Source organism: Pipistrellus hanaki, assembly GCF_964339955.1.
Source record: "Pipistrellus hanaki genome assembly, chromosome: 6".
Classification (NCBI taxonomy): domain Eukaryota; kingdom Metazoa; phylum Chordata; class Mammalia; order Chiroptera; family Vespertilionidae; genus Pipistrellus; species Pipistrellus hanaki.
The window spans coordinates 22,834,290-22,856,170 of record NC_140508.1 but is presented as its reverse complement, the minus strand read 5'-3'; the positions used below and the strand labels follow the sequence as shown (position 1 = coordinate 22,856,170).

Genomic DNA, 21,881 nt, shown 5'->3' with positions numbered 1-21,881 from the left:
ATTGCTGCCTCCCAGGTCCAAGGCTCAATATGGAGGTTGTAGTAGCCTCTTAATTTGCTTCCTTGATTTTGTAGTACAATATTTATTCTGCATAACAGAGTGGTACTTTAGAAGTAAAACCCCTAGCAGATTACTCTATCATTCCTCTTCTCCATCCCTCCAGATGCTGTCTCTGAAGGAAAACCAAGGCCCTCACATTGCACTTCAAGGAGGGCCTGTCCCTGTCCTCTACTCAGTCTATTCCAGCCACACTGTTCCTCAGACATGCAAGCCTCATGCTTCTCAGAGCCTTTGCTGAGAAGCCTGTTTTCCCAGGTGCACACCTGGTTTGCACCCCCACATTCTTCTGGTCTCTGCTTAGATGGCACATCATCAGAGAGGCCTTCCCTGACCATCCTATAAGAATACATCCTGCTCTTATAAATTATTTATTGTCTGTTTCTGTCTACTTGGGAATACAAGTTTCATGAAGGCAGGAATATAGTTTTTCCTTAATACCTAAAATACTGCTTAGCACTAAGTATGTGTGTAAATGACATTTGTTGAATGAATCAATGAGTGCTTAGTTTTTTATAATTATAACCCAAACAAAAGCACAAAATGTGATTAGGGGAGTTTGCAGATCAGAGGATGAAAATTTTTTATATCACATTTTGACACAAAGTACTGAATTATTGATTACATTTTAGATTTTGTAAAACGTTAGAAATCTTGCCACTACAAGGTTTTCATTTTTATTAGCCTAACAGCATTTGAATTTTGCAGTTAAATGTGAACTCCTAACTTCCCCCAAATATTTGTCTGTCATTCTCTGCATGGATATTTACTGATTATTTAAAAGGCAAACTTGGCCAATTGTGTAACCATCGACACCATGCTGGGGTGTTAATACAGTTTGGATTTTCTGAGAAAAAGTCCACTTTGTAAATCAGCCACTCCCTTGATTTTCACTTGGAACTCAACCAAATATTGACACTGCTTAGTTTGTAAAATTTTCTGGGATCAGAGGAGAGGGGAGAAGGTTGAAGCAAGGCCCTGATATGCAGTGGAGATTTACATTCAGAAGGAAACCGTGTCTCGAGCTGTGTAACAGCAATTCATGTAGGAAAGTAGAACAGTGTCCAAAGAGCAAGTAATTGTGCTGATTCAACTGATACACTGGTGACACAGGGAAAGAAAGTACAAATTGACGTTTCAGTAACAGGTGTAAGGCACATCATCTTTCCTTTCCTGGTATTCTTAGGAAAGTAATGAGATAGCTTAATTACATGATTAACATACTCCAAGTCCAGCTGGAATCCCAGAGTTGCTGCCTGTTGCTTTTTTTTTTTTTTTTTTTTTTTTTTTTTTTTTTACTTGCTTTCTTTTCTCTCATCAGAGGTGTTGATAGCTTTAGATTGATAAGGTTTACCTTTGTTTTCCTATATCTTGTAGCTTTTATTTCAAAGTACTATAAATATAGAACTAATCCAAGTCTATCTTTGCTATCTGTGTTTTTTCTCCTGGTATAAATCGATGAGTTACTTAAAACAATTTATAGGTTGTTGTAAGCTAAAGTGTTATACATTTACATTATATAATAAATAATGCATTCATAAATATATAGTATGTTGTTATACAATTTATTAACATGAGCTTTATCTATTTGTTTGTAATATAAGGATGTTATGAAAATAAGGGATAGAGCCATGGTTTAATTTTCATGCATATAAAAAAAGAATATTTTCTTTTAAATGCAAAATTGATTCATATAAAAATATACTACAATGTTGTAGAAAGAAACTGTTACAAGCATATTTTTTTTCCTTTATTCTTTCCTCACTCCCTCCATTTTCCCCTCCCTCTCTTTCTTTCTTCCTGTTTCAATAGATACTGATTGAGTACCCACTATATGACAGGCAGTAAACACACCAATCCAATTTGGAGATGATGTGAAGGCTAATACAGCAATCCTAGGCTGTCCTGGACTGACTGGCTTCTTAAGTACATTGGGACATAGTTGGAGTCAGCCAGCATCTGGCTTTGTAGTTAGACATGGGAAGGTGAGGCCCATTTCCATGGATGTGGGTCCTGGTAGTATGGCTTTCTGCAGGGCTGCATTCATTCCCTAAGGCAGTGTCTATCACTTATTAGTGCAGCTTCAGAGACTTCCAGCAACCTGAACTTTACTCTTCTGTTATTTTAACACATCACACTCTATATTTTTATCTCTATCTTTACATCTCTCTCTCTCTCTACCTATACTCTGCTAGTACTTAAGGACTCTTCTTTTTTTTTTTTTTTTTTTTTTTTTTTTTTTTTTTTTAGGTTTTAGGCTGGCTTTATTTTTTTCTTCTTATTCCTCCTCTGAATTCCCTACTTTACCTTTACAATGTTAACAGTTTAACGTTTATATCATAGCAAATTGTTTCTAAGGGAGTTCAGTATATTGAGCCAATCTACACTAATAAAAGAGAGAAATGCTAATTAACTGTACCTTTGCTATGCTCACAGCCAATCAGGAGAGATATGCAAATTAAGCCAACAAAGATGGAGGGTAAATTTGCATATGAAGAAGGGGCAGGGTGTGTCTGACACTGCTGCAGGGTCCAGTCCACCAGGGGGGACTGGGCAGGCCAGGTGGGCAGTGCCTGAGGATGCTTGCAGTGTCCAGGCCACCATCTTAGACAGGGCAGTCCTGCCAGGCAGCACCTCACACTGCCAGGGGTCCAGCCTGCCATCAGTAATGGCCTAGGCCGGGCAGACAGTGCCTGTTGCCACCAGTGGGGTCCAGGCAGCCAACAGGGTGGGGCAGGCATGGTGGGCAGTGCCTGATGCCACCTGTGGGGTCCAGGCAACCATTGGGAACCAGGCAGGCCGTGTGGGAAGCACTTGATGCTGCTCGCAGGGTCCAGGCAGCCATTGGTAAGCGGGCAGGCCTGGGGGCAATGCCTGACACAGTCCACGGGGTCCAGGCAGCCATTGGGTCTGGGCAGGCCAGGCGGGCTGAGCCTGATGCTGCCCGCTGGGTTGAGGCTGCCATTGGGGACCCAGGTAGGTGGGGGTGGCCAGGATCTCTGGGATCACTGTCTGCCCCGAGCCTCCTATGGACACAGGTGGAGCAGGCCAGGATTGAACAATTTAATGAAAATGGGATGCCTGTGCCCAAGCCCACTGCACTGATCCCTGGTGAGGAGAGGGCAGTGGGCAGTTAGCAGGCACCAGGGCTTGGGAGGGACTGGGAGCAACCTGCAGGCATGTTATCAGGAAGAAATGCTGAACCATGATGACACAGGGGGCTGGCTGATAGAGGCGCAAAAAGGTGCAGATGAGGTGTCTCTTGCTGGTGCTGAGCTTGAAAAGCTCATGAATAGCCTGATGGACTAAATCACCTTTCTGGAGAAGGTGCATGAAGAGGAGATTGCTGAGCTGCAGGTGCAGATCCAGTACTCTCAGATCTTGGTGGAAATGGACATGTGCTCCAAGTCTGACCTCTCTGCAGCATCCAAGAACATTGGCGCTCAGTAAGAGAAGCTGGCTGCCAAGAACATGCAGAATGCAGAAGAATGGTACAAGAGCTGCTTCACCATGCTGACCAGGAGCACTGCCAAGAACACCTACAGGGTGCGCGCCGCCAAGGACGAGGTGTCTGAAAGCTGCTGCCTGCTCAAGGCCAAGACCCTGGAGATCAAAACATGCCGGGGCATGAACTAAGCTCTGGGAAAGCAGCTGCAAGAGCTGGAGGATAAGCAGAACTCCGATGTTAGTGCTATGCAGGACACAATCAACAAATTAGAAAATGAGTTGAGAACTACAGAGAGTGAAATGGCATGACATTTAAAAGAATACCAGGACCTCCTTAATGTGGCTTTGGACATTGTCATTTCAGCTTATAGGAAACTCTTGGAAGGTGAGGAGACCCGGATCAGTTTCACCAGTGTGGGAAACATAGCCAGTGGCTACACCCATCATTTCCAGATCTTTAGTCGATCTGTCTAAGGTAGTTTATAAACTAGCTCCTACTTGATGCACACTCGCTCCTTCCTTTCTTAATGCACTAACACTAGCCACATCCAGGAGAAGCAGATTGAGGTGGAGGAGACTATTAGGAAACTAAGGATGAAACCCTCTCTGAAGGAGAAGCTGAAGAGGAGGAGAAGAAGGAAGTGGCTGATGAAGAGGAAGGAGAGGAAGAGGAAGAAAGTGCCAAGGAAGAATTTGAGGATGCAAAGGAGGAAGAAGAAGGAGATGAAGGTGAAGGAGAAGATGCCTGAGAAGCTGAGGATGAGAGGAAAGATGAAGATGTTGGGGAGGAGCAAGCAACCAATAAAAGATTGAGCCCTCCTTTCCTTAATTATTTCAGGAATAATCCTCCAGGTCAACCCCTTCACCAACCAAGCGGTTGAGTTCCTGATAATATATGAATTAAGAAGTCAATATATATAACATTCTGAGGTGACTCAGGATGGACATTAAATGTTGTGCTATGACTTTTCTCCTTATGCAGAGTATCTGTCTGCTTGCAGAGTGGCTTCCTGGCTTGCCAGCCTGTGCATGGTCCACACTTATGAGTTCAGGATCTCTGACAATGTGAATAATTCAGATGTTTACAATAAAAATACATGAATTAACTGATGTTAATATTAAACTTCATGGAAAAAATAGACCTTTGAATCTTTGGTGGTTAGAAATTAAAGATCTCAAATCATGTGCAATAAACAGTAAAGTTACACTAAATGACAGGGAAAATAAATACATTAGGGGCCAGGAAATGTTCAAAGAACTGGGGAACTATTCCAAAATCAGGAAGGGAAGTCACAGGGTGTATATTATTGCTATGAATGCAGTATTTTATACTACTTACAACATATACAATGTAATGTATTAGATGCCTTCCTATCGCATGAAGTATGTATTCTCATAGAGTAATACTGATACATATGTTATATTATAGTTATGGAAGTATGTCATATCTTATCTATATTAATAAAAGGGTAATATGCTGATTACGGTAGACCATGAGACCTTCCAAAAGTCCTTCCGGAAAAAGCCATGGTTGCAGGGCCAAGGCAGAGGCGGTTAGGGATGATCAGGCCAGGAGGGGAAGGCAGTTTGGGATGATCAGGTTAGGAGGGGAGGGTAGTTTGGGGTGATCAGGCTGGCGGGGGGTTGAGGGGCGAGGAACAGTTGGGGGAAAGCAGGCCGGCAGAGAGCACCAGTTGGGGGTGAGCAGGTCGGCAGGGAGGTGCAGTTGGGGGCAATCAGGTCAGCAGGCAGAGTGGTTAGGGGTGATCAAGCAGGCAGGCAGGTGAGTGGTTAGGAGCCAGCAGTCCCGGATTGCAAAGGGGTTGTCCGACTGACAGTTTAGGCCCTATCCTACAGGGGTCTCAGATTGGAGAGGATGCAGGCCAGGCTGAGAGACACTCCCCCATGCATGAATTTTGTGTACCAGGCCACTAGTCCTACATAATAAAAGGCTAATATGTAAATGACCAAATGGTGGAATGACTGGTCACTATGATGCGCGCTGACCACCAGGGTGATCAGTGTGCTCCCACAGGGGGAGCGCCACTCAGCCAGAAGCCAGGGTCACGGCTGGCGAGCACAGCAGCAGTGGTGGGAACCTCTCCCACCTCCATGGCAATGCTAAGGATGTTCAACTGATGGCTTAGGCCCACTAAGCCATCAGTTGGACATCCCCCCAGGGCTCCCGTATTGCAAAAAGATATAGGCCAGGCTGAGGGACCCGTCAAGTGCACTAATTTTGTGCACCGGGCCTCTAGAATAAAAATAAATACCTACATGTCTAGAGAAAGGAACAGATAAATAGGTTGAAAACTTCCCTAAGATTGGATGCAATAACAGATGAAATGTTTTCAAAGGAAAGAAAATAGGCTTATTAACCATTAGCTAGACAGAAAATAATAGGAACACACTGTCACTACCCACCTGATCACCTATTCCAAAGCTTAAAGGAATCCAGAGGTTGTGCATCCCATGACCAGTGTTTCCCTGATGTACATCTTCATATCAGTTCATATCAGTCTCCCTGGTTTACAGAGGGGAGACAGCTACCTGAGAGAGCTCTCTATTTGCAAGTTTGTTTATTTTAATAATAAAAATCTCTAGATTTTTATGTAGAATGTAGGACAAAATGTTTTTATGGACAACCTGAGAGTCTGAACTTTGTATGGGTTCCCACATTTCCAAAAGAAGGTGGAGTTTTTTACTGCACCTGTCCTGTATTTAAGTTGAGATTGAGAGCTGTATTAGTTCTATTTGGGATCCTCCTTGAAGATGGGTCCATCATAGTCAAGCCCAGGGGTCAAAGTTTCTTCAGAAGAATGTAGACTGTTAGAAATATATTGTTCCGCAGCACTTAGCATATTCCTTGGGGAAAATGATACATGTGAGACATGATGGATTTTGGAAATTATACTAGCACCCTCTAGTTAGTGTTCCTTTACTTCTGTTATAAATCAGGAGTTCGCAATTTTGACAGCTCATTTTTTTTCTTTCTGCCAGGTAAAACTGGACTTAGTGTCTTAACTGTAAGCAAACAGGAAATGAAGACTCTTAAGACACTGATATATATTTTTCTTGAAATTATAGTTTGAATTGCTGAATTTGCATGTCTTTAAAGGAGTCCAATGATTAAACAGAAATAGACTATTTTTTTTCTCTTTTTTGAAATAAAGAGACATCTAAGAAGCTTATTTAAAAATTAACTTGGTTCCACGATAAGCAAAATGGTATTGTTAATTTTTTGCATACACATTATTTGAAAACTGATGGTAGAAACTAAGAATTCTTCACACAGACCTGCAGAATGGGGTCTATTCTCTTGTCCTCATTCTGACTGGAGAGGCTATGAGGTGGGGATGGGCCAATTTCAGCATGCGGTTAGAATTATCCATTTATTTATTTGACTGAGATCTTAAAATCCACTAGTAGAAAAGGTCTTTGGCACCTATCTAGTTCAAACCTTCTAATATACAACTGAAAGGACCTTTAGAGAAAGTTATTTCCAAAACTATTATCTAAAAGAGTACAACATTTTTATTCATTTCATTGGCAGGCAAATCTTTATTAGGAATTTAATAGTTCCACAAGTGCTTTGCCAACAAATAGTAGGCAAGCTTCATATTTATATGTGTTGTCAGGTCATTTTATTTAGGAAGTAATTTTCCCTAGGAGTGTTTAAACTGTAGCACATGGAACCCGTATTCACTAAGAGAACAGCTGGGATTCTTTCAGAAAAGGAGACATTTTAGAATCTCTGTTGTAATAAAACACAGTGTAATATCACAGGTGCTAGGATGTTGCGAGGCTCAACTTCCCTGTCTGCTTGCACCATTTATATGAATTCTCCTTTACTTTCCTTCCTCTCTTCCTTTCCTCTTTACCAACCTCGTTCTCAAAAAGGAATTCTTATCTTAGGCAATCAATGTATTCTATCTCTCTGGCAATCTCTGCTCACTTTCTCCTTTTGTCTCTGTGGTACAGTCTTTCTATCCCCTCTCCTTCTCAAGTTCATTTAGCCCCAAATGTATATACATTCATACCCATGACACATGCTACGTTATCTTGTCATATAGTTTGGTTACAACTCTTAAAAATGTTGCTCTATTATGGATATTCTCTTCTTCTTCTGTCTTGACTCCTTGTAGCTTTTTGAAAATTGACTTAGTTCTTCAGTCCCCATTTGAGAGTACTGAAATACCAAATGGCTGAATTAGCTGATTTTGGCTTAACTGTGTAATGCTCTCTTTTGTTGATGGAAATGGTTAATAGTGCAATGTAAATGTGCTATAAAATTTGGAAAAAGTTGATTCTGTTCTTTTATTTGTAGCCCTATGATAATTTCTACTATAGTGATGCACAGACTTTTAGGTGGGCAATTTAATGAAAATGTTAATAAAATAATATTATCATGTGAGGCATTTTAGTACCTACTCTCAAATGTGCTTTAGTAGAAAATATTGAAGAGTCTTTTGTAAATGGACAGAAATGGCAATAAATACCAATATGGATGGGGAGTTAGTGTAACTGATCCTTTTAGACCAGGCTGTACTGTCTTCAAGATATATGCCTATTAAATCTAGTCATCATAAATTCATATTTGATCATAATGCTATTAACATAAAATATGACTGTTGATTAATAATAATGTTCAGTTTGTGGCCACCATTTAACATTTTCTCAAGTACAGAAACCCTATATAATATTTAAAAGAATTGTTTTTATTTATAAAATTTAGACTACTAACTAGATTTAATTAATTTTTCTCTGTTTTATAAAATGAAAACAATGCTTATTAGATAGACATATTGGTGCAGAATTTTATCTTCCCAATGTTAATTTTATACTTACATATTTTTACTAAGTTCAATTTGTTTTTGAAAGTGCAAGTAAATAAGTTAAGTGACAATAAATATTTTGCAATTAAACATTGGCAGTAGAGTTGATTTGCAGCAGTGTTATCATCTTTGAAATAAAGTGATAATGCCTGCAGGAGTTGTTGATGAGATTCTATTTACAAGTACTTATATTTGAATTAATGGAATGTGTATGTTTATTATGAGTGAAAATAAATATGGTCATTAAAACAGCACGTGAAACTTCCAATTCCTAAATTAACTAGAGCCAATGAATGAATTTTCATTATATAACCTAATACACTCCTGAGCCTATATTGTGTTTCACCTTGGTGTTGACTTGTAAATATTATGCTTTTGGATAGAGTCATCTTGGTCCTCCAGGATCTAAACCCATAATGGGAAGCCTAATATTGTGCTGCAGTGATGAGCTCTCTTTTAATATATAATATTTATTGCTTTAAACACTAAAGTGCTCTTCTTAACCTATTACTAATGAATTGAGAGTTCAGCCTAATCGCCATGAACTGTTTAAAGCAAGCACATAGTGATATTTAAACTCACTGTAATATTTCATGTAAAATGAATCCCAGAGGCAGAGGTTCTAAGGTTGTAAGAAATCCACAGTGTTCCTGTATATGTATTTCTTTCTTTTACACCTGCCAAACCTTTGTAATTTATAATCAGAATGATTTCTGTGGCCTTTAAATGTCCATGGCACTTGTTTATTTCCTCCTTGTTTATGATACTCTGAGGTAAAAATTTTATATTTATAAGATTGGCTGCAGAGCTTATGAGCCATACAGTCTGATAGTGTGTTTAATAGTTCCACAAGAATAAAATAATGATATAATGGAGAGAGATCAAGTAGTGACCAAATTATGTTTGGGAGATCAAAGAGAGCTTCAGGAAAGAGTTGCCATGATCAGATCTATGAAATTAGTATAAATGGGGTTTGGTCCCATTAGCAGATTGTACAGTGCTCTGCCCACCTGAGTTCAGTGGCAGTGTGGACAGTTCCTGGCATGCTGATGGTGTTCATCTCAGATACCAGCACCTTTAGCTTTGCCTCAGGGCTTTCTCTGGCACCTGAGGAGCTTGCTTGGCTATATGGCAGGTGCCACAGGGACCTGGAGGGCAGTTGGGCGCTAACATATTTCAGTGGGAGACAGTAAAGAATCCGTGGGTGGACTTTGGCTCTCTGGCTTTTCCGGTTTCCCCCAGGAGGGCAATTTGGTGCTATGACCTCCATGTCTTCCAGCAGTGCTTCCGTGGCTTACAATAGTAACCAGCCCATTAAATGCATCATGATTGCATTTTCTCTCTTTTCCACTTGCCCTTTTCTTTACTTATATTTCTTCAAATGATTTCCCAAATAAGCAGCCTTCTCCAAAGTCTTTATGCCTGCATCTTTTTTTTTTTTTTTTTTTTTTTTTTTTGGTGTTACACAAACTAAAATAGTTTGGTAGAGATGGAGGTAGAACAGCATGGGTGAAGTTGTAAAGATGGAATATCATGTTCCAGGGCAATAAGATTGGTTAGGTCACAAAAAACTAAATGGCTGATGAAATATTTGGAGCTTTTCTTCAGGTAGTGCAGTCTGTGTAAAGGCTTAGCAAAGGGAGGTGGCATGGTCAGAGCTCTGCTTCCAAACAGGGACCTGGTGGCAGTCTTCATGACTGTTTAGCAGAGGGGAGACTGCAAGTCTGGAGGGCGTGTGTGAGGCCACTATGCTGTGTGAGGGTGGTGGGTACACTCCTACATTGCCAGTCGTTTGAGGTGGGTGTCAGGCCACTGAAAGGCATTACAATAATGCAAATATTTCTAGCCTTTATTGCTGACTGGGAAGATGATGATAATTTGTTGAAATAAAAAATTTAGAGGCGAAATATGTTTCAATGAGATAAAATATCTTCAGTTTGCTTCTGTGGCAAGTTCTGTCCATTGCCTGTACAATATCCATTCTCCCCTTCTAAGTGTTCAAATCCTCATTTTAGTTAGGCTCATGATGTGCCCAGCTCAGAGATACACTGAGTGGCCAGGTTATTATGATCTCTGAACACATAATAATCTGGCCACTCAGTGTACTTCTCTTGAGTATGTCATTTATTTGATATCAAAGATACTATGAATCGTGCACCTGATAAGTTTTCCACTTTGCACTGGCTGATAGAAAGCTCAGGGCAAATAGGTGGTTGATCTCAAGCAAAAGTCTAGGATACTTTTGGTATCCATTTGAAATACAAATACACTGAACGGCCAGTGTATTTCCCAGCTTCCTGTATAGCTGGTTGTAGCCATGTGAGTAAGTTGTGGGAATGTTGTATTTGACTCCAAGGAGCAGACTCGTTTGGAAATGTACCCTTCGCCTCCCCCTCATTTTCACTGCCTATTGCATGGAAACACTGAAGTCCAGCAGCAGTCTTGGACTCTAAGGAGACTTTGAGGATGGAAGCCACGTGACAGAAATTTCTAATGACTAGGGAGACCACACCACCTCATACTGCCCACATTGAGTTTATTTACACAAGTGAGAAATAAACGTCATCTTCTCTGAGCCACAGGTTCATGGGCTTTCCTTTTATGGCAGTTGCACCTAATGCTCAATATTGAGTGTGAGTTGAGAGGAGGTTATCCAGGGGAAGATGTTCAATAGGCAGTTGGAAATGAAAATAAATAATAAATCAATGAATATTAATAATAGCAACTAGCACCTGTGTGATAATTTGAAGCCAGGTACTTTTTTTTATATGCAAGGATACAATGACAGGCTTACCAATTTGTACATGATGTACAACTGTCAAGTGGCAGAGCTGGGATTAAATCTAGATCTGTCAAAGTATAAACTCTTGTTTAACAGTTTAATACTCAGAAGAAAGGTCACAGGAACTTAGTTTTAAGGAAGGATAAGCTGAGAAAAGAATCTTTAAAACTACTGAAAGCACAAAACTATTGACTTGCATATAAAGAGTGGGGCAAAGGTAGGTTTACAGTTGTTTGTATGGAAAATAATTTGATAATTAATAAATAATACAATAATAAACTCTGTTTTGTATACTCATAACTGTTAACCTACTTTTGCTCCATCCTGTATATTTGCAAAATTCAGCTTTGTTACTTACAAATACTGTGCATAACAAATATGAGATCCACAAGACTCATAAGTAGTATTATGTCAATAAAAGAAATTCAATCATCAATCTGAATTGTAATAAATTATGAATTAGAGATGTATGTTAATATTTTCCTTATTTTTAAAAGAGATATTTTACTAGGAATTCTGCAAGGAAAAAATAAATTGAAAGATTTTGAAATAATTTTAAAGTTAGAAAAGAATTTAGAAGTTATTCCGTCTAATGCCCTGATTTTTCAGATAAAAAACTGAGATTTGAAGCCATTGAATGGCTTGCCAAAGTTGTATGTCACTGTGAGAGACAGAACCAAGACAATAATTCTCTCTTCAGATTCACCCTCACTTCTCCTACACCAGCTGAGGGAAGCTGAGTTGTGGTTTCCTCTGAGCCCTCACTGATCTGCTTCCCAGACTCAGAAATGGTTCAGTATTATCTTTATAATATCTCCCAGAGAAGGGAGGGACAGTCAGGACAAAATACAGCCATGGTGGCTGTCTGCTGCAAGAGAAATTACTAGTCCCAATTCTCCTCTTTAGGAAATTTGGATTGTAGTTTAATGTGAATATTTGACTGAAAAACAAACCATTTGACCTTCTCATAGGAGGATTTAAGTGGTGTGTTCCCCAACTGCCTTCCCAGTGCTTCATTCTGCTCTAGCCACACCTACCTCCTTTGCTCTGTTAAGCAAGCTCCTACTCCTACCTCAGGGCTGTAGCCTCCCTCCTTCTCAAATACCTACTGTCATTATCTGTAGACTTAATTCTGCACTTCCTCTAAGTGTGGTTTATATGTCACCGCATAGTGTGTATTATTGCTGATCTGTTTGAACGAGATCATTTGTTTGTTGTATATCCATTCAAGAATGTGTCCATTGTTGCGAACTCCATTGCTACATGTCCAGTGCCCAGAGCAGTATCTGCCCAACTCATAGTAGGTACTCAGTAAAGTATGTGTTGAATAAATGAAGAGGATGGTATGTGAGGGACAGCTTATAAAAGTAATATACTCTAATAGAGGCTGTAATTTTAGAGCCAAATCAATAGTTTTAGTTTTGTTTATTCTTAAAAACCATTATGAAATTACTAGAGGGGTCCCTCAGCCTGGCCTGTGGGGATTGGACAGAAACAGCACAGTGCACAGATTCACCTAGGGCAGGGGTCTGCAACCTTCAAGACATAAAGAGCCACTTGGACCTGTTTCCGAAGGAAAAAAAAACCTGGGAGCCGCAAAACCATTGCGACATTTAAAACAAATATAACACTGCATATATTGTTTCTTACTTTAATGCTATATACCGAATCGTGCAGTTAGCTGTCAATATGAAGAAAAAAAGGACTTTTTCACTTAACAATGTAAAATATATTTTTGCAAATTAATAGCTAATTAAAATATTTAATTTACCTGGTTAATGGGATTTTTGCTCCTGAACCTCAGTGCACAGTGTCAGCACATCAGGGCTGTAAGACGTTACCTTCATTTTCACACAGGCTTGCAAGTTGTTGGAGCCGTGGTAAAGCTTCAAAAGAGCCGCATGCGGCTCTGGAGCCGTAGGTTGCCGACACCTGACCTAGGGCATGTCCAGCCCTTTTAGTCCAGACCCAATCAGGGCTGATCAGGGACAGGGAGAGACTGTGGGAGTGCTCCAGGGCATGTCCAGCCCATCACCCAGTCCCTATTGGCTGACCCCAGCAGCAACCTAACCTACCAGTCTGGGCATCTGCCTCCTGGTGGTCAGTGAGTGTCATAACGACTGGTCGAATAGTGGAATGAATGGTCAGACACTTAGCATATTAGGTTTTTATTATATAGGATTGTAACACAGGAGGCTTTAATATATTAAAAGCCAAATGTTGCCAAAACCGGTTTAGCTCAGTGGATAGAGCATCAGCCTGTGGACTGAAAGGTCCCACATCTGATTCCGGTCAAGGGCATGTACCTTGGTTGCGGGCACATCCCCAATAGGGGGTGTGCAGGAGGCAGTTGATCAAAGTTTCTCTCTCATCGATATTTCTAGCTCTCTATCCCTCTCCCTTCTTCTCTGTAAAAAATCAATAAAATATATATTTTTTAAAAAGCCAAATGTTAAAAATCATTTATTTGGAGCACTTCATATATGAGAACTTTCGTGAGTCTTAAATCAGTAGCCAAGATGCTTTTTTGTTCTTCAGCTATTATAAATTTCTGAGTATTTCTACTGTTTTGACCTGGATCTGGGCACTCTGCCACCATTACGTTTTGGTGGTAAATGACCCTCTAGTGGCCAGAGTAAATTGATGCATTTTATTTATTAATAAGGTGTGAGTTAGAAGAATTTACTTCAGAGTCCAAGGCTTCTTTTTTTCAATATAAAGGTTGAAAATTTTATGGAAACAATTTTATACTCATAGAAATGCATTTGCTAATAATATAGGTGTGAAATAATAATGATGATAATTATAATGACAATAGTGGTAGTGATAATATGTTTGTTGAACTCTTACTTCAGTGCATCCTTGCACTGGGCTAAGCACATTGCATGCATTGAATTTTTAATGAATGTGTATCCATCATTGGATAAGGAAGATTTTCTTGTTAGAGAGCAATGGATTATGTATTATATATTCTTACACAGAAGAGGCAATGGACAGTTCTACCTGCCTTCCAGGAAATTGTGATTTTATGGTATCAGTGAGAGAGATGAAATAAGTATAATAAACAGTTGTAAACCCAGAAATGGTAAAGAGACATAAAATATATCCACAAGAAAGCCTCAGGTGACTGAAACACAACCTGTGCATAACTAGCAATGAACTTAATAAACAATGTCTTCAGATAATTTTTTCAATATATTTTATTAAGAGGATAAACATGCCTGACCTGCAAAGCTCAGAGGTTGAGCATTGACCTATGAACAAGGAGGTCACAGTTCTATTCTAGGTCAGGGCAAATGCTCAGGTTACAGGCTTGATCCCCAGTGGGGGGCATGCAGGGGGCAACCATCAATGATTCTCTCTCATTATTGAAGTTTCTCTCTCCTTCTCCCTTCCTTTCTGAAATAAAAAATATATATATTAAAAAATAAAGTATGAAAAGAGATAATCAGAATCAGAAAATTCAATCTTCACCAGATAGAAAGCTGGTCATTTCTAGCTAATCAAAGCAAACATCTTCTTTTGTTAATTTTTCTGAAGAGGTGAAATGACCCAAAAGCAGAAAATTTTGCAACTAGCATATGGCAGCAATGCAATGAAATGGAAAGAAAAAGACCAGTTTACTTGAATATTCTCTCATCAAGACATTGTGTTAGTATTCTGCAGGAGTGTCTAGAGAATTTTTGGTTGTGTATGATTTGACAGAGCAACATTTAAAAATTTTTTTTTTATTTTTCACCCTGGGAAAGCAGTTCCCAGAGGATTTAAAAGAGTTAGAAAAATTCATCAGGCAATCTTTCTGTGCCTAATGTGGCTCCATCTATGCAAATGGCTTGCATACATAGTTAATGTTGTAATATTATGGCAGAAAATACACAATATTTTTAACCATTGTCATATATCACTGAAAACCTATATATCTAGAAGCTATAGAAAATTCATGGATTTTCTAAATATTTAATATGTCATGAATGGCTGAGCTTAGTTTTATTCATTATGTATTTATTGCCAATAAGTTATAAATACAACAGTTAAATGGATCCAAAATTAATATTGTGATTGACTTAGTCGAAAGATATGGACCTTCTAATTTAAGTTTTCAAATTCCATAATGCTGTTCACTATTGATTTGACATTATTTGCAAAGTAAAGAGAAAAAATGCCATAGCATATCTTGTGAGATGTATATAAGGCATTATCAAGTTATTTTGAACCTTGTCTTGAGTTTTCATATTTAAGGCTATCTATCATTTTCTAATTCAGCTTAGATATTGGTTCTTCAGAAAAAGCTCCGCTGATTCCTGCATTCACCATCATCCCCTTCCACAGTATCAGGTCCTCCTGTTATTCACTCTAATAGCACTTTTACCTCTCCTTTCTGACATAGGATCCACTTGCAAAGATAGCGTTTATTGCAGCATTATTCACAATAGCCAAGATATGAAAACACTTTAAGTATCCATTGATTGATGAAGGGATAAAGAACATGTCCTTTTATGTCCTTTTTGATGGCTGAGTAATATTCCATTGTGTACTAATATATATGATTCAGTCATATAAAGAAGGAAACTCTGCCATTTGTGATAACATAGGTGAACCTGAAGGATGTTATACTAAGTAGAATAAACCAGACAGAAAAAGACAAATACTGTATGACCTTACTTAGATGTGGAGTTTTAGAAAGCCAAACTCAGAGAACCAGAGAGGACAACAGTGGTTTCCAGGGGCTGGGGGATGTGGAAGTTGGAGAGATGTTTGTGACAACTTTCTCTTGTAAAATGAATAAGTTATGAGGATCTAAAGTACAGTGTGGTAGCTAAAGTTCATAATACTGCATTGTATACTTGAAATTTGGGATGAGAGTCGATCTTAAGTGTTTTATCATACCAAACAAACAAACAAACAAACAAACAAAAAAGAGAAAATGGCAACTGTGAGATGATGGATGTGTTTAATTAGCTTGATTGTTATAATTATTTCATAATGTATATATAATCAAACCTTAAATGTATGGACATCTTATTTGTCAATTATACCTCAATAAATCTGGAAAAATTATAAAGTCTGTCATGATGACTTTGCTGAAAACTCCCCAAAGTCAGGGATGATGTCAGTCTTGTAAACAACCTAAAGTGAATCAGGGATATTATTCTATCGGTGCTTTTTTCTCCCCTGAGTCATCAGTTTTACCTCCTCTATCGGCATATATTATCGACACACAGAGATGCTATACTTTTTCTTTTTAAAAACCTCTCTTGACTTCATTTCCCCAAATTTTATCTCCCTTGCAACTTTTCTTTAACATAGTGGTCCCTACTTAAGATCCTTCAACTTGTCTTTTTCTGATCCCTCTCTAACAGACTGTATTGGCCTTCCCCCTTCCCCCACCCCATCACTCTACTGAAACTTCTCTAATCCAGCTCACCAATGAGTGCTAATGGTCATTTCTCATTTTCCTATTTGTACATCAGCGACTCTTATAGTCTCAAATGTTTTCAATTTGATCAGTTATAGAGTAACTACATAGAGCAGACTTCTTCCACAGATGATGTGTTAATAACTGCATTAGTTTCCTGGGGTAGCCCTAAAGAAGGATCACAGCTAGGCTGCATAAAGCAGAAATTTACTCTCTCAGACTTCTGGAGGCCAGAAGTCTGAACTCAGTTGTCAGCAGGGTTCCATGCCTCTGAGGCTCTAGGGAGGAATCCTTCCCAGCTTTTTCCAAATTTTGGTGGCTCTTTGGATTGTGGCTGCATAGCTCTGGCATCTACCTCTGTATTCACATGGTCTTCTGCTCTTTGTCTGTATCTTTCCTCTGTTTGTCTCTTAAAAAGACCATTGTCATTAGATTTAGGGTCCACCTAGATAATTTAGGATGATGTGATTTCAATACCTTAGCTAAATTATACCTTTAAAGACCTCTTTTCCAATTAAGTTTACATCCAAGGTTCTGTGGATTAGGATGTGGATAGATCCTTTTATTTTTTTGGAGGGGTTCTTTGCCAATTTAAATATCTTGGTGTCCTCATCTGTGTAAAACAGAACAATATTGATGAAAGGCTGCATTACTTGTAGGACACAATTTCTGTAAAGCCCGAGTGTAACTACAATAGCTCATAGTAAGCACTCAATAAACCTTAGTCATTAACATTGCTTGTATCCTGAAAGCACAATGAATTTTTATATCATGCAAATCCCTTTTAATTGACACACATAGAGTTTTGCAGGACCTAAGCTTTAAAATGATAGCCACATGATAAATAGAAAGCATAACTAATGGCTCAAATTTTAAAAGCCATTAAGTAAGATATTTTAGTGACATACGTTGGGCGAATTATTTATATAAAGTACATATTTTTATAAAAGGAAAAATAAGTGAAGATTCTTTCTACTATTTGTCAAAACTAATCTCTTTTGATGTTATCCTTCACTTTTCCAAATCTGGCAATTCAATGTATTTTTAAATATCTCTTATATGTATCTCTTCTCTCTTTGTCAGTTTTTCAATTCTTCTTTCACTTTACCACGTTGAAAACTGAAGTTATATAATATAAGTAATAAGTAATAATAGTACTTATATAAGTGAATATCGCATTTAAATGATAATACTCAAAATATGTTTTAATGAAAATATTTTTGAAAGTTTTCCTTGATAAAAAAAATAACCTATTAATTTTTCATTTCCCAAAATTATATTGTCATTGAGCATTGAGTTTTTTTGTATAATAATATTATTTTAAAGTATAAATTTCTAGGACCTTCATGGACATATTGCTGAGAGAAAGCACTGAGTGTAAGTTATGGTTATAGACATGCGAACCATTTTTTCAGGGCTTGGCTATGGGTTCTGCTACTTATCTCTGTGTAACTTTGGGTAGAATACTTCATCTCTCTATGGCTCATTTTCTTCATTTATAAAATGGAAGATATTATTAACTAATAGAGTTTATGTGAAGATTGAATTAGTTCAATCATTTAAAGCAGTTAGAATAGTGCCCGGGACACAGAAATAACTGAAGAAATACTAATCCTTCTAGATATTAAGTGAGAATGGGTGAAGAGTTGCTTTTTTCTTTGTCATTTTGAGAAGGCAAAATGACATGTCACACAGATAGGCATTCATGGGATTTCACAGGGATAAGGAGTACTGATAAAGTAGGGTTGGATAAATAAGTCTGGAGCCACCTCTTAGGGCAGGCCCTCTAAGACCTAAGACCTCAACATTCCAGAGCAGAAACTACAATACCATATCCCACAGGTCATCAAGAATATTGACAGACTTGCCACACTTGGGGATTTGAACTTTGTTCTGTAGACATAAGGAAATGATAAAGATAGTAAGAGGCTAGGACATGGGTTTTAGCACTACACTTTCTGGAATTGGTGTCTAGGTCCTGTTTTGTACCTGAGTTTCATCACTGAAATACTGTTATGAGGATTAAAAGAGTTAATGCAGGTAATATATCTGCAACACTGGCTACTTGCAACTGCTCAATAGAAATTAGATATAAAATGTGAGCAGAGGAGTGATGTGACCAGCTCTGTGTCTCTGTAATTCTAGGCAAAGCAAAGCACATGATCTTTTTTCTATATGAGAACAGAGAGGCAATGAGGAGTTTGCTTAAGAGCCATGCCTAATGAGTGCTACTTTCCACAAGGTTAGCCCGAGAAAGCTACAGAAGCTATTGCTGAGCCTCCAGGGGATATTGGTACCATGAGACCTCCAGGCCTCTCATGAGCAGCTAGGAAGCTCAGAGAATGTGGAAAGGACCACATCCAAAGCTCACAGAGAGGTCTGCCTCTATACCATAGGGCACTTTTGTACAAATTAGAAAAAGGTATCCCTTTCTCTGGGGCATATAGCCCTGTAGTGGGGTACACAGCTTAGTGAGAAGACTCCAGGACTTACCCCCTTGGCCAGGACACAGCCTGAGCAACCAAGCACTCTGTCTGGGCAGAGAACACTTGAGATTGGGAGAAACTGCTGGGTGAGTGTATTATTAGTATGCATTATTTGTGTCTGTTACCCCATCTCTTGAATTTGAGGTGGTCTTATGATTTGCTTTGATTAATAGGATGTGATAAAAGGAACTTCATGTAAGTTCTAAGCTAAACGTGGAGAAACTTTAAAGCTTCCATTTTACTCTACTGGAATTCTACTCTGAGAACACTGTGTAAACAAGCCAAGTCTAGCCTACTGGAGGACCGGAGGTTGTGTGAAGGAGAACCAAGTGCCCTGGCTGACAGCCAGCACTTCTTGGCAGCTGCATCCCAGGCAGCACCAGAACAACTGTCTGGCCACCGAATTGCTGATCTGTAGGATCCTGAGCAAGAATAGATGGGTTTTGTTTTAAACCTATGTTTTTGGTACTTTGTTACATAGCAGTAGATAACTGATACACCTGTATAGGCCGAAAAGGAAAAAGTAGAGGTATCTCAAGCTAAGACTCATCTCTAATCCTATATTCTCTCAGCTTCCAGTAATGAGACACTGAGTCAGAATTACTGCATGATACAGATCAGTTTGGTCTGTAGAAGAAATAATATCTACAGAGATTTCCATGATAGTTTCTGATACTGATACTCAGATATACTGGAAATGTCTGCTGGCTGATTGCCTTTCTAGTTACTGTATGCTTCAAGAACAGTTCAATAAAAGACTCAGAAATCTTAAAAATGAAAAACTACTAAGTCCCTGCCTAGTCTTGTTATCACCAAGAGCTCTCTGTTACATGGTTGATAACAATGTCCATATTTGAAAAAGAGTATCTCCTAAAAGCACTAGATGAACCAGAATCTCATGAGCCAGTAAAAAGTGCAGCAGGAATCTCAAGAATTGAGAAACTAGTAAGAAGTGAAATGCTGTGTGGAATCGCAAATATAAGTAAATTATGCCAGTCAATAGGTAAAATGAAATGAACAATTGAATATTTATAGTTTGGTTAAACTTACTATCTTACAATTTTATAAAAGTTTATTATTATTATTATTATTATTATTATTATTATTTCAGTTTTTCTTTTATTTAGTTATAAGCTACAGAACTGGTAACTTTGATCCCAGATATGAATATAATTACTGGAATCACATGTTTTTCTTCCTTCTTCCCTCTTTCCTTCCTGTATTTCTCTTAACCTAATGTCTTTCCTTAAAAGGGAGTAATCAGTGAATGCCAACTGCATTCACACTGGATTCTTCATGAAACTCCTACTCCTATCTCTACTGCTTTCCCCCTGGTAGACCAGAGGGAAAGGCCCAAGCAGTCTACTTACTCTGCAAATCCTAAGACTTAGTCTTGCTTGATCCTCAAGGCTGGAGTCACTCTCAGGTTCACAATACTCATATCCCCACCAGAAATCGGACAAGAGTGAAAAATGAGTGGTGCCTTACACAAAGTGATATTGTTGCTTCTACTGAAAACTCCCTGCTCTGATTCTGTGACCCCTCAAATTCAGAGTTCTTCCTAAGGATGAACAGATGAGGGTGAAAAGGGCTGAGCAGAGATTGGGCTGAAGGTGGGTAAAAGCTGCCCTTTGAGGTTAAATGTAGAGGGTAGGGAGTGTGCTGTTTGTGTTCATTATGTTACTATTAATAGATACCAAATAGGTAGTTGTGGTAAAAAATCTCAAATCAATTCAGTAAGGTAGGAAAACTATTAATGAGTATATTGTTATGATTGGGTTAACATGGAATCAAACAATCTGAGTCATGGCTTAGCCACTTACTAGCTGGGTAAATTGGGTAATTCATTTCTAAACCCTGGTCTCCTTACCTGTAATATGAGGGTAATCATAGGGCCTGCTTTCAGGATTACTATCAGGATTGAGAACAAAATGCATTTAGAACAGTTAGCACACAGCATAATCCACAGCAAGTGCTCACTAAACATAGGTTCTATTGTGGCACAAATCCTTTCAGAAACTGAGCAGCTTAAATTTTAATTTATATATCATTTAAATAATTCAGTTGAAACACCAACTAGCCAAATCTCCTTACTTTATCTAAAAACTGTAAGATTGGTGTGATTTATAACTAGTATCAATGCTTTTCAAAAAGAATATATAAAAATTGAAAACGGGACAATATTATTAGGTGATATAGTAAATAGAAGCATAACAAAGGATTTAAGGAAAACTGCTTATAAAATTGATAAAAAGAAAGAGTATTGTCAGGGAGATATTTTTTTAAATATATATTTTATTGGTTTTTTTACAGAGAGGAAGAGAGAGGGATAGAGAGTTATAAACATTGATGAGAGAGAATCATCGATCAGCTGCCTCTTGCACACCCCCTACTGGGGATGTGCCCGCAACCAAGGTACATGCCCTTGACCAGAATCAAACCCAGGACCCTTGAGTCTGCAAGCCAACACACTATCCACTGAGCCAAACCGGTTTTGGCATAGGGAGATATTTTTTATCAAAAACTTATTTTATTTATTTTTATTTTTTAATTTAAAATATTTTAATTGATTTCAGAGAGGAAGGAGAAGGAGAGAGAGAAATAGAAACATCAATGATGAGAGAGAATCATTGATCTGCTGCATCCTGAGTGCTCCAGAATTGGTACAATAGTACCAATTTTCCCACAATTGGATCATGTACCCGGTCCAGGATTTGAATGGTGACCTCCTGGTTCATAAGTCAACACTCAACCACTGAGCCACACAAGCTGGGCTCAAGAACTTATTTTAAATGAGGTCATTCTCATGTGTCCAATTTTTTTAAATTGCTGAATCTAGTGGTTACTTATCAGTTCTT

General features: G+C 38.5%; 1 protein-coding gene and 1 pseudogene across 2 annotated transcripts in view; both read left to right on the top strand.

Annotated features, from left to right (window-relative positions):
- MACROD2 (mono-ADP ribosylhydrolase 2) overlaps positions 1–21,881 on the top strand; it is a 1,842,294-nt gene that overhangs the window by 335,596 nt on the left and 1,484,817 nt on the right. The gene's annotated exons all lie outside the window — the stretch shown is intronic.
- Positions 2,928–4,385, top strand: LOC311624697 (neurofilament light polypeptide-like; annotated as a pseudogene). The gene is made up of 2 exons: positions 2,928–3,033; positions 3,179–4,385. The product of its transcript is annotated as a neurofilament light polypeptide-like (transcript).